Below are 13,611 nucleotides of genomic sequence, written 5' to 3' on the forward strand. Positions count from 1 at the left end.
GATCTTAGTCTTGAACATACTTGATCAGTGAGCCTCCACATCCCTCTTGTGCAAAGATTTCCAAAGATTCACCACCCTCTAAGTAAAGCGATTCCTCCTCATCTCAGTCCTATATGGCCTACCCCTTATTTTGAGACTTTGACCCCTGGTTCTAGACATAACTTTCTGTTAAGCTGTGTAGGAATGTTGTATGTTTGAATGAGATCACCTCTCATTCTTCTAAACTCCAGAGAATAAATGCCCCGTCTATTTAATCTTTCCTCATAGGACAATCCCTCCATCCCAGGAATTAATTTAGTGAACCTTTGTTGCACAATAAGATCCACAATAATGTAAATAATACCATTTTGGTTTATTTAATTCATGGGCCAGAATTTTCCCGTCGGCAATTTGGGGGCGGGGCCTGCTTGCCGACACAAAAATGACATGGGATGACATTGGGGGGATCCCCGGCGTCATAATACATGAAACCTTATCCACTGGCGGGATGATGTTTCATGTCTGTTTTTAAAAATTTTAATAAAGTTTCTGTGCTTCTTATTAACATGTCCCATCTCCTGTGACATTGTCACATGAGGGGGATATGTTAATAATTTTTTTATTTTTCTATTTTTAAAGTTTTTTAGACTGTCAGTAATCTCCCTGAGACAGCACTTAGTCTCAGGGAAATGTGCGCGTATGTGCAAAAGAGCGCACTTTGACAGTTGGGGAATCCCTACCCCCCCACCCCCCCGGAACAGGAAGTGCATAGCGCTTCCTGTCAAGTAGGCCGCAGGGTGGGCCTTAATTGGCCTGCCCATTCAAAATAGTGGTGGGCCCCGTTTCGGCGGCGGGGGTCGGCTGGCCACCCGCCGCCAAGCTGGTGGGGCCCGCCCGCCCATCAAGGGCAAAATTCTGCCCATAATGTTCTCTGTTCTTGTAGTATTACAGTTTTATATTGATACTGTCACTTGTGTGGGTAATCACAGGTTACTTAGATGCACGGAACATGCATTAGGAAATAATACACAGCTTTTTATTATCTTAAGATAACCAAATAAATGCAATAAAAAGTTATGATCTCTGCTTTTATCAGTGCTTGGTTAAAAAAAAACATGGGGCAGAATTTTACGCCTCGCGGGCGGGTGCACACCCAACCTGATTTGACATAAAATAGCACACGAAGACATCAGATGATCATCCCGCACGCACGCAATCTTCAGGTTGGTGGGCGCGCACCATCGATTAAGAGGCCACTTAAGGCCATTAAAAACCCATTCGAACTCGATTTTGCCCATGCGATTTTGCACTGGCTGCACAGGCAGGTGGGCAAAACCTCACCCAAGGGCAGGATAAAAAGGATCAGCATTATTGCCATTGTGAGCAGTGAGGAGTTTAGGAGATAGTTTGCTGATGGTTGCGTATTTGAATGTGACAGCTTCATCTTAGCCCTGAGCTTCATTCTTAGCATTTCTAGGCTTCATTTCAGGACACATTGGTGTCTCTAAGGCCTCTGGATGATTTTGACCATGTGTACCCTTCCAAGTATCAGACAGCCTTCTTTTGGGGATTGTGGTTTCTGCTGGTGGCACCTCCTCTGAGGGGGAAGAGAGGGGCAAAAGGGAAAGGAGGCCAGGTGTCCCAATGCAGATTCTAGCAGAGCGACCTGTGGGAGGAGAGGCGCAGGCACAAGGAGTGCAGGGCCAAAGCATAAGGGGCTGCAGAAGATGCCACTATCCTGCTGCCAGGGTTTATAGGCAATGATACAGCTATCTCAATATGTCCGAGGTGAAACGCCGAAGGAGACTCCGCTTCTCCAGGGAGACTGTGACCTCCATTTGTCAGATGATTGGGCCTGAGATCACCTCCGACTGTGTGGGTGGAAACCCCATGCCAGTGGCTCTGAAGGTCACAGAGGCCCTCAACATCTATGCCTCCGGCTCTTTCCAGGGGTTAGGGGGATATCTTTGTGGAGTGCTCCAATCAGCTGTTCATAGTTGCCTGAAGCTGGTGACAGAAGCTCTGTTCAGCTGGATGATGACATTTATTCATTTCCATACGGATGAGGCCAGCCAGGCTGAGTGAACTAGAGGTTTTGTAGCGATTGCCGTGTCCAGGGTGCAATCGAATGTGCACATGTGGCCATCAAGGCGCCACCGGGTCAGACGGGTGCTTTCGTCAACATGAAGGGATTCCACTCGATGAATGTGCAGATAGGACACAGATTCTGCAAGTCTGTGCAAGGTATCTTGAAAGCTTCCATGATGCTTATATCCTGTGACACCATTAGTGGTTGCATGCTGCGCTCTCCACAATCTGGCACTGGCAAGGGGGACCCACTGGAGGAAGAGAATTTTGACGCGGCTGCACAGGCCACAGAGAATGAATCTAGTGGTGAGTCAGAAGAGGAGCATGGTGATGAAAATGCTGAGGGCATGGAGGTATGGAGGCTGACCTCTGTAACCTTCAGGGAGGCACGGACATCAGGGACATCTTAATCTAACACTTCTTCAGTTAGATTGCCAAAAATATGCTTCCACTTTATGCCAAGGCTGCTACCTCCATCCATTTCATTTGAACCCAAAGCCCACTCAGTGCCTGTGCAATAAAGTTTAGAGCCACTAACGTCCAGCGTTACATACTGGCGTACCCTCCACCAAAAAAATAAAAAGGTAAAGCATACTTAGGCCATTGCAACAAAAACAAAATTTATCTCATATTGACAATCCAAAAAAAATGTACATAACCTACCCTGGTCTCCATTCCCAGACCAGTAAACATAAACAAAACATTACACAACAGAAGATCACCTGTGACCAGTCCCTCTTGTGCTCATGGTGCCTCAAGCTTACCTTTGTGATGCTACATCTTGGTGCCCCCCCCACACTCCCACCCTCACTGGCAGCAGCATTGGAGGCAGTCTGCTGACTCTGTTGTCCTTTTGGCCTTGATGACCTTGGTGGTTGTCCTCCTGGCCAGTGGGACGTATGCTGGCCTCGCCTGGGAGAGAGCGGCCAGTGCCATGGCTGATATCTCCCCAGTCATCGCAGCCTCGTCAGATGCCACAGTCACTGGCAGAGGGGTGAAGGAGCAGCTGCCGTCATCCAGAATACCCTAAGAGGAGCCCGCAGAGACAACAAGCAGCTCGTGCACCAACAAGAGGTCGCTCTGGACCTCCTTGCTCACCATTGATGGACGGGCACCCAGCTGGGATACTGGGTGCCTCATCCATCTCCCACACTGCCTCTGAATACCTGAGGTCATTGCCTGTGTGAGGGCTTGCAGGTCCGAGCGCAACCCCTGGAACACCTGATTCTGTTCATGGAGCTGCCTCACCATGAGAGTCGCCACTCTCTCCAATGGAGGAGGAAGTACACTCGGCCATGTGGGTCAATGCAGTGCTTATGCTCCGCATGGACTCCTCCACAACAGAGACCGTGGCAAGCATACCCTCATGGATTTCCGCCAGATTCTCCCACACATCCTGCTGGACATCCAGCATCTGCTGCCTAATGGATGATTCCAGAAACTCATCATCTGCTTTTGACTCAGCATCGCCCTGGTCTCCAGCAGTCCTCTGACTGCTGGTGCTCTGGGCACATTCTGCCTCCACCTGTTCCTCAAGTCAGTGTGAAGTGCCCTTGTCGCTGTGCTCCGACATTCTAGCCAAGGATCTAATGCCCACTGAGGTGCTGGTATCTGCGCTGATGCCTGGTTCAGAGAGCAGGTGTGACGCAGGTGTATGTGGAGCCTGGCGGTCCTCTGGCGTTAGGGGTGGCTCTTTGGGTTCCAGAGATCGAACGCCTGCTGGTGAATCTAAAAGGGAGAAGAAGGACATGCAATTGAGTGCGTGCTGGTGATTCTAAGGGAGAACAACAACATGTCATTAGTTTAGGTCATCACCTTGTCACTGTGCATGCCAGGTACCCCGGTGAGACCATGGAGATTTGCACCACGGTGCCATCATTCTTTCAATGATCAAAGGGTAATCCACTTTTGAGGCTCCCATCAATGATGAGACTACACAAGATGTTTGTACCATCCAAAACTCTCACCTGAGTGCACTGCACTCTTACTTTTGTCTGACACCCCAGTCTCTCCGTGGCCAGTTGACTGAGGCACATAGTGCCTCTCCAGCTCCAAGGTGTCCTGCTCGTATCTGGATAGGATTAGGAGGTTTGGGGGGCCTCCACCTGTCCTCGACCTTTCAATGTAGTTTTGGGTCGTCTTCTCCTGAAAGGACAGAGGAGATGGATTAGTCCACTCTCTACCTGCAGCACCATTGCAGCCTGGCCAACCCTACCTGAGAAAAACCTCGCAGGGGACATCCGGGACGTGGCCCTCGAGCTGCAAGGCACTCAGCCCAAGCAGCCAGGGATCACCCCCCTTGGCCAGCTCTGGCACCATTAACATTTAGCACTCAGACTCTAACACCCATGAGATCCACGGGGGGTGGGGGGGCACACCTTAACACCACCACGCTGATCCATGGGTACTCACCCATCTGGAGCTCAGCAGGTCATTAAACCTCTAGCGACAATGCACCCATGTGCACCATACAACGTCATGGCTCCTGTCCCGCACTGCCAACTCTTCCCAAGCTCTTTTTGTTAGGTGTGCTGGCTTCCTCCTTCCAACCCTTGGTACAAGGGTGTCCCTCTTGGCAGCCACCTCCTCAAGCAAAGCCTTCAGGCACTCATCCAAAAATGGGGGGGGGGGGGCGAAGAGAGTGCCCACCCGACCTGCCTGGCATTGCCAGCTGCACTTGAGGCCATAACCTCAGTGTTCAGAATGCTGCAAATATTTTCTTCCCCTGCAGCCTTCCACGAGCTGCCTGTGCCATTTTTTAACTGGCCTCCGGGTGGCCATCGGACCTGGTGGCCGACAGGCCCCCACTCCCACACAGCCCTTCCTGACCATTGGGAAGATGAGTTTCACGCTGGGCAGGCCTTAGTTGGTCAACCAGCATGAAATCGTGGTCGAGGGTCCACCGCTGGCAGCGGCCCGTTTCGTGACCGGTTGCAGAGCCACCGATTGCACCCGTCCGCCAAGAGTAAAATTCAGGCCATGATTTTGTTTTTTTTCTTGCATCTCAGCTGCCACGATAGTTTTATAAGAGTTTAGTTACTTTAAACTAGTGCCAAAAGCTCTCTTTAGGGTTTAGCTTCAGCTGTTTAGTTAACTCAGTAAGGCTGTTTAAATTGTTCACTTGTCACATACAAAGATCATAGACCAGTGTCAATTTCTCCTCAGTAGACTTTGTACTAATGAAAGAAATAAAAATTATGTTAGTTTTTAATCATTCTTTTGTGAGTCAGGATCATGGACAATGCTGTGTCAGACATAATGGGGGTGAATTTATTGCAAAGGGAAGTCTTGGTGATGTAATGCTCTGGCAAAGCTCGTTATAGCTGCATGGCAGGCTCCTATCTCAGCTGCAGCATCGTGGCCACACATCACTGAAATAAGCAATGAAGAACCTTAAAAGGGTAGAAGCCCACTCCAAATTGAAAAGAAGATTCTTGTTGAAGACCTTGACCAAGACTAAGTCATTCAGCAGGTAAGTCTTTCTTGCTTGAAGAAGCAGCAACTAAAAAGCCTTCTCCTCCCATTTGGGGAAATCTGAGCATCTGCCACCCCTTCATGGGACCTATCACATGTGAACTGTGGTGGTAGGATCCAGAAAGTGCATTGTTGCAGTGGGTGGAGAAGGAGGAGGCAGTAGCAGGTGCAGCAGTAGAAGGAATGGAGTTAAAGAAAATCTAGTCTGGGCCATGAGTGTCACTGCCTGCACCTTTTGTCATTTCCTGTTGTGATTTCACCCTATTTCAGATAGTTTGTGGGTCATATTACCCCCATTTATTACATAATGTAATGTATGTCAAGGGCAGTGATGGCTCAACTGTATTTTGGATCTTTACAAATTGTGTGGTTGTTGCAGTAGAACCACTTTATGAAGATGAAGTTCGATGATGAGTAATATAGAGCAGGTTGCTAAAGATGAGGGCATTGGCAGGTTTGTGAAAGACAACAGGCACAAACCAAACTTCCATCAAAGGCTTAGGCCTACTGAATTATTTTTAGCACCTCGATCAGATCACCCTCAATCTTCTCCTGATCTCAAAGGTTGCTTTGTGGCCTCATCTTTAACTTGAGGAAGATTTTCTTCTTTTGGAAGGACACAGATTCCTAAATCTGTAGTTTTATTTGTAAGGCTGAAAGGCTACAGTCTGTAATGAAGGTGATCATTAATGATACATTATGTCCTCCCCGTAGCCATATTTAGTGCCATCTGGGAATATTTACAAAGCGGTGCCATGATAAGTTCTTGAGTCAGAGACTTACCCCAAATATACTTTACCTGACTAAAATCTCAATTCCCTCAGGCACTTGAAATTTTGGCTGCCTGCATATGTTCAACAACACACCAGCGCCACCGTTCCTGCCACCCCCACCTCAACTCCTCCACCCCACTTCTCAATCCATTTATTCGACTGGCTGCCTTATTGTCCAACTTTCAACTCTGAACCTGGCAACAATCATTTCTTTCTAATTACTACACTGGTCTTGTAGTATATTCACCCCCAACCCAACACAGAGATACAGCTCTGAACTTGCAATGTACCTATCCCACTGAGGCATATCCTCTTACTCATTGGTGTAGTTTCCTCCTTCCTAATTTTTTCAATCTTTCCTTCTCTAGCCTCCCCATCATTCCTTTTCTCTCTTCTCCCCTTACCCCACCTCCATTCTGCTTCACCGCTCTACTCCCTTCATATCATTTATTTATATCCTCCCTCCCTTTTACTACCTCTCTTCCATCTCCCCTCCCCTCCTCTTCTTGCCCCCATCCTCCAATCCACTTCTTACTCATTCAATGTGGTTCAGCAGTAGCCTTATCACCTATCATAGGGTCAATCTCACGCTAGGGACTTGAGGACAAAATCTAGGCTGACACCTCTTCATTTCAGTAGTGAGTGCGTTGCACTGATGGAGGTACTGTCTTTTGGATGAGTGTTAAACCAAGGTCTCGACTGCCCACTTAGGTGAACATATAAAGAACCTATGCCACTATTTTGAAGAAGTCATTGAAATTCTTGCTGAAATAAGCAATTGTGTGAGGATTGCTGCAGGTACAACTCAGTCAAATCCTTCTACTGAAGGTGCATCATTTCATCTATTGGCCTTTGTCGTTTGGTGCCAAAGATTGGCTGCTACCTTTGCCTTATTTTCGTGGAGGAATCAGTAAACATGAGGGCTCTGTGTCCTGATGTTGCAACCTCACACATCCTTCCGTTCTTTAGAGTAATCCAATTTTTGACACCCAGTTAATGCCTGATCAACTTTCTCCTTGCCCCACTAGGGTGAATCTTCCAGTGTCTTTTTTTAAAAAATCCCTTTCACTTAGTCCTAATCCTTTGAGCATAATCAAATGGATTTCCAGTAGCAAGGCACCCTCTGGTTAGGATTTTGCTGGAGTAATCCCAGTCTTGCATTAACTGTCTCGGTGTCCCGACAATTTCCTAAAGATAGTTCAAATGTCCTCGTTTTCACCTTTTCCCTTTTTGTCAAATATAAACTGGGCCTTGCGTGAGAAAATCTCTGTGAAATTTTGTCATTCTTTCTGTAGACATCCGTCACATCACACTGCGTTGCATGCAGCAGACCTGTATCCCTCTCCCACTACTCCCTTGATGTCTCCAAGGGAGTTATCACTACCTTTTTAGCGCTAACCTCCATTGCTAATGACACCTTTTAAATGATCTACGGAATAGGAGTTTCTTAGGGGAGTGTCCTAGGCCCAACCATCTTCAGCTGCTTCATCAATGACCTTCCTTCCATCATTAGGTCATAAGTGTTCGCTGATGATTGCACAATGTTCAGCACCATTCATGACTCCTCAGATACTGAAGCAGTCCATGTCCAAATGTAGCAAGACTTGGGTAATATCCAGGCTTGGGCTAACAAGCGGTAAGTAACATTCGTGCCACACAAGTCCCAGGCAATGACCGTCTCCAACAAGAGAGAATCTAACCATCACCCCTTGACATTCAATGGCATTACCATTGCTGAATCCCCCACTATCAACATCCTGAGAGTTACCATTGACCAGAACCTGAACTGGACTAATCATATAAATACTGTGATCACAAAAGCAGGTCAGAGGCTAGGAATCCTGCAGTGAGTAACTCACCTCCTGACTCTCTGAAGCCTGTCCACCATCTCCAATGCACATGTCAGGAGTGTGATGGAATACTCTCCACTTGCCCGGATGAGTGCAGTTCCAACAACACTCAAGAAGTTTGACACCATCCAGGACAAAGTAGCCTACTTGATTGGCACCCCTTCCACAAACATTCATTCCCTCCATACCAATGCACAGTAGCAACAGTATGTACCATGTGTACTGCAGAAACTCACCAAGGCTCCTTAGGCAACACCTTCCAAACCCACAACCACTACCATCTATAAGAACAAGGGCAAAAGACACATGGGAAACTACCACTTGGACGTTCGCCTCCAAGCCACTCACCATCCTGACTTGGAAATGTATCACCATTCCTTCACTGTCATTGAGTCAAAATCCTGGAACTCCCTCCCTAACAGCACTGTGGGTGTACCAACACCACAGGAACTGCAGTGGTTTATGAAAGCAGCTCACCATCACCTTCACAATGGCAATTAGGGATGGGAAATAAACTCTGGCTTCGCCAGTGATGCCCACATCCTGTAAATTAATTAAAAAATACTCTGGACATATTCTAGGAGATGTCATCACATGGCCTCCCATCATCAACTGCCTCTCCTCCAGACTTTTGCCTTTGGTCACCCAACATGTTAATCACCATGGATCCCCTCCTTCCCATGGCTTTTCAATGTAAGCTGGCTTTTAGACTTTTGAAAATCGGGTCACCGTACCTCATTCTGTGGTCTTTAGCTCTTCACAAGTCTAATTTTTCCAAAGTGGGGATCTGTTCTCAACACTCTGTTTGGCGGTTAACCCAAAATCAGTCTTTCTTTCCTGCCTGGCATAGCAGTACTGCTGTGGGTCTTCTCCCCTTAATCTTTCAGCCTGACTGACTCTGACAGTGTGAGTCTATGCAGCAACACGATCAGCTGCCTCCTCCTTTGTGTCAAGGTGTTACAACTTGCACCATACTTTGAATAAGTTCCAATTTTGAGTTTCTCTCTCCAGAGCAATCATGACACACAGGTTTGTCTCTGGGCAGATTTAAAATGAAGTCACATCCCACTTTCCAAACTGCTCCATTTTACATTGAATAAAAGGAGACAGTTTAAAACAAAAATGGTCTTGTAAAGTCCAGCATTCATGATAACATTTCAGGCATGAACTCCACCATGGAAGAATCACAGCCATAGAATCTGAAATGTAATTTTGTCAATTATAATTTTTCTGAAGTAGCCAGAGTATAAGCTCTTTTCTGTGATCAAAAATTAATTTTGTCAGAAGGGAACAAGAAAATTGAGAACTGATTAAACTTGATACCCAAGAGAGGAAGCCTACTAATGTAACTGAAGACAGATCAACTATGATTATTCAGAAATCAAAATTTTGAAGCTGCTGTCAACAAAATACATTGAGGTTGATTGGTGTCAAAAGGCACTTTAATCTGTAGTTGCTTAGCATTGTTCATCCTAGGATCATGAATATTAGGTTGACAGAGTCCATCAATGTGATCTGTCCTTTTTGCAATCTATGTTTATGTAGATCTATAAATACTCTGTATGGTGTTTAGTGATTTAATGCAGCAAGTGCTTGAACTGCTGCAGTGAAATTTCTAAAGCTACTTCACAGCAATTAAAAGGGTTGTTCTTAAATATGAATATCTGGGCTACCATTTTCAAAATTGTTGTGTATTTCTCACTAGGTTCAGTATATCCATTCAATTTTTGATTGGGTTTGCGAAGGGACCTAAACACTTTACAACTCTTCATTCCCATCATCTACTCATTTCTCTTTCCCATTCCCTTTCATCCTCCCTCACCTCTTGCTTAAGCCTTTACCTCTCTCCTCTAGCCCATTGCCTTCTTTCCAAGTTTTTTTTCTCTCCTCTTACTCCTTCACCTCTCAGCTCCCTTTTCCTTAGCGTCTCATTTGCACACTCCACCCATTCCCTATCTCTTTCCCTCTTTCAACCTGGGTAGAATATATAGAGTCCTATAATCAATGTCCGTTTATATTCAAATGCCCTTTTAATTGAATACCTTAAGGCCAGAATGTTGCATTTGTTGGGCGGGCGCGTGCCCGATCCAAACGAGCGTAAACTGATTGGATGAGTGTCCCGATGTCATCGTGTGATAATTTGGTTGGCAGGCACATGCTGGAGTTAGCAGTGCCCCAGCTGACAATTAACAGGCCAAATAAGACCATTAAAGACCTAACTGAATTAAATATTTTGCTGCCCGTCCAACCTTACAGTTAGAGCCCAGGATGGAAACAGAGGAGGATTAGAGACTGAGGTGGGAAAAGACAGAGCAGGGTTGGAGGCTGAGGGTGAGAGAGTGGTTGGGGAAGGAGAGAAGATAATTTTGTAAACACACAGGCCAGGATTTTGCCCTCGTCGGGTGGGCTCAGCAGGGGCGAGCAGGAGCGGTCGGAAAACCGACCACCGCCCACGATCCGGCCGCAACCAATTAAGGCCCCATCAGCGTGAAACGTGTGCTGCTGCACTCAAAGCGCTGCGTGTGTGTGTGTGTGTGTGTGTGTGTGTGTGTGTGTGTGTGTGGGGGGGGGGGGGGGGGGGGGCGTGGGGGGGAGCGGGCAAGTGTGGAAGTTTGTGCATACACACGAGTGCGTGCAGGAAAAGCTCCCTGAGGCACAAGCTGCCTCAGGGAGGTGAAGATTTTTGAGAATTAAAAGTAAAGAACTTTGAAATGTTAAAAAACATGTCCCCTCATGTGACTCTGTCACATGAGCAGGGACATAGAACCATAGAAAAGTTACAGCACAGAAGGAAGCTATTCGGCCTATCTTGTCCATGCCAGCCCCAGGACACCTACGTGCCCTTTCTAATCCCACCTTCCTGCACCCGGCCCATAGCCCTGCAGCTTACAGCACTTAAGGTGCAAATCCAGGTACTTTTTAAAAGAGTTTAGAGTTACTGCCTCTACCACCAACTTGGGCAGTGAATTCCAGACACCCACTACCCTCTGCGTAAAAAAGTTCTTCCTCATGTCCCCCCTACACCTTCTGCCTCTTATCTTGAATTTATGTCCCTGGTTCTAGAATTCTCCACCAAGGAGAATTTTATCCTGTCCACTCTATCCATTCCCCTCATAATTTTGTATACCTCAATCAAGTCACTTCATGTTATGAATTAAATATTACATTTTTTACTTAATTTTTAATTGCTGTTGGAAACCTCATCCTGCCTGTGGTTGAGGTTTCCTAAAAAATCCAAATGTCGCTTGGCCTTTATCTTCATTCTACTTTAACTTCTGCCTCTGACACCAGTCCTATTAGCCCCTGTCCTTGGACCCCACTTCACCTGAAGATTCCACTTTTACTTGACTTCCCACGTGCAATACTAAAGGCCAATACTAACATGTTAAAGAAAAATGTTATGTCTGTGCACAGTTCCTTTTAGCTTTTTCAGTCATAAGTTCCATGGTTCACGTTTATAATGGTAACTGCCTATTTAAACTTGTTGGACGCAAAATTCATTCATCTTGATTTTTGGGCATGTGGGGCTGCAATCAGATGCAACCCATGTGAAACAACGTGGCTAAGACACAAAATTTGTTCACCCACTTCATTTCCCTGAAAGTGGTGTGGACTTGAGAGCCTCTTGTGTAGTTCCAGACTCAGTGATGCTGGCATCTTCCATGCATTGTAGGGTGATGATTAGCATTGAGGAAAAACCTCATGCCATAGGCAGCTTTCCCTTTTTAAAGTTGTAGTCCCTAAAAAAGGGAAGTTGGAGTAATGCACTGCAGGCTACCGAATAATCACATTTTATACTGAGGGAAAAGGAGGATGACACACCAAGGGGAAGGAGAGGATCCCTGCTTGAGTGATGCCATCCTGGGTACATGATGCAGAGAGGTGAAGGCAGGGAGGAAACTATGGCCAGGATTTTCCCAGCGGGGGGGGGTGAGGCCCACTCACCAATGCGTAAAATGACGCGTGGTGACGTCGGGCAAAACTCCCGGCATCACCGCGCCCCATCTAAATTTTCAGGAAGGCGGGGGCTCAGCAAAATCAGTTGTGCGCCCGCTGACCTGTCAATGGCCAATTGAGGCCATTGACAGAGTCATTTAAGTAATTAATGGACCTGCCCGTTCAACCTTAAGGTTGGTGAGCAGGCCAGGAACCCTGGCGGGCTTCATAAAAAGCATGAAACCCCAACCACGGGCGGGATGAGGTTTCATATAGGTTTTAAAAAATTTATTTAAAGAGTATGTAAAAGTTATGGACATATCCAAATTCATGTGACAGTGCCACATGAGGGGACATGTCAGGGAGTTTTTTTTTCTCTATTTCTAAAAGTTTTTAACACTTAGCCTCAGGGAGATGAGTGCGCTCTTTTCTGCGCATGCACAAGAAAGTGCACTCTCGGCTGAAGGATTTCCACCCCCCCCCCCCCATACAGGGAGCGCATAGCACTTTCTGATGGACATCACGCTGGGCAGGCCTTCATTGGCTCACCCACATAAAATGGCAGCACGGCACTGATTGGAGGTGCACCTCCGTGTGCCCGCTCCTGAACCTCCCCCCACAAGGGGGGATATTTCTGCCCTATGTTTTCAGCAGGGGGAGAGGAAACACTCAAGACCCAGCCTCCAAAGGGATTGAGAGCACATTGCAGCATTGATTAATGCCCAGTGTGTGGTCCCAGGACAAGGTGGCAGTGCCAGAGAAAATTAATAATCTCACTTGGGCAGTCAAGTTGAGTGAATGCATGTGTAAATCACATCTCAAACCCACCATTTCACACATTTCTCACACTGCTTAATGTACCATGTAGCATAAGGGTCTGGCACATATAAGGTTAACGTGGGACTGAGTTCAGTACCATCCACACAGTGATGTAAGAGAACACATGACCCACACTTCGGGGTTAGTCTCAACAGAGTTGAATAGAGCTGTGTTCACAAGCAAGCATGGAGACAGCTCTTAGCTTGATCCCCTTACTCTATAGATGTACAAGTTCTTGTAGTTAATAAATATATACAGTTAACCTACTTAAGACTACAAAGACTTCATTAAGGCCTACTGACGGGTATCCAACACCTTAAAACAGGTGTCTTCCACTTAAGACTGAGATGAGGAGAATTTTTTTTCTCTCAGAGAGTCATTAGCCAGTGGAATTCTCGTCCCAGAGAGCAATGGAGGCTGGGTCCATATATTAAATATATTTAAGACTGAGTTAGATGGATTTTTGATCGACAAGGGAGTCAAGGGTTATGGGGGCATGGACAGGATCGTGGAGTTGAGGCTACAATCAGATCAACCATGATCATATCCAATGGTGGAGCAGGCTCGAGGGGCAGAATGGCTTACTCCTGTTCCGAGTTCTTATGCCGTTGTGCTCATGCATAACCTAGTCTCCTCACAAACATGCTATGTTAGGAAACAGTCATTTATAAAGTCTACAGATCTTTTTGTTA

General features: G+C 46.5%; 1 protein-coding gene across 1 annotated transcript in view; it reads left to right on the forward strand.

Annotated features, from left to right (window-relative positions):
• Nucleotides 1-13,611, forward strand: part of LOC121290452 (cilia- and flagella-associated protein 47-like) — a 661,534-nt gene that overhangs the window by 328,362 nt on the left and 319,561 nt on the right. The window lies entirely within an intron of this gene.

This window comes from Carcharodon carcharias, chromosome 18 (assembly GCF_017639515.1).
Source record: "Carcharodon carcharias isolate sCarCar2 chromosome 18, sCarCar2.pri, whole genome shotgun sequence".
In the NCBI taxonomy this organism is placed as follows: Eukaryota; Metazoa; Chordata; class Chondrichthyes; order Lamniformes; family Lamnidae; genus Carcharodon; species Carcharodon carcharias.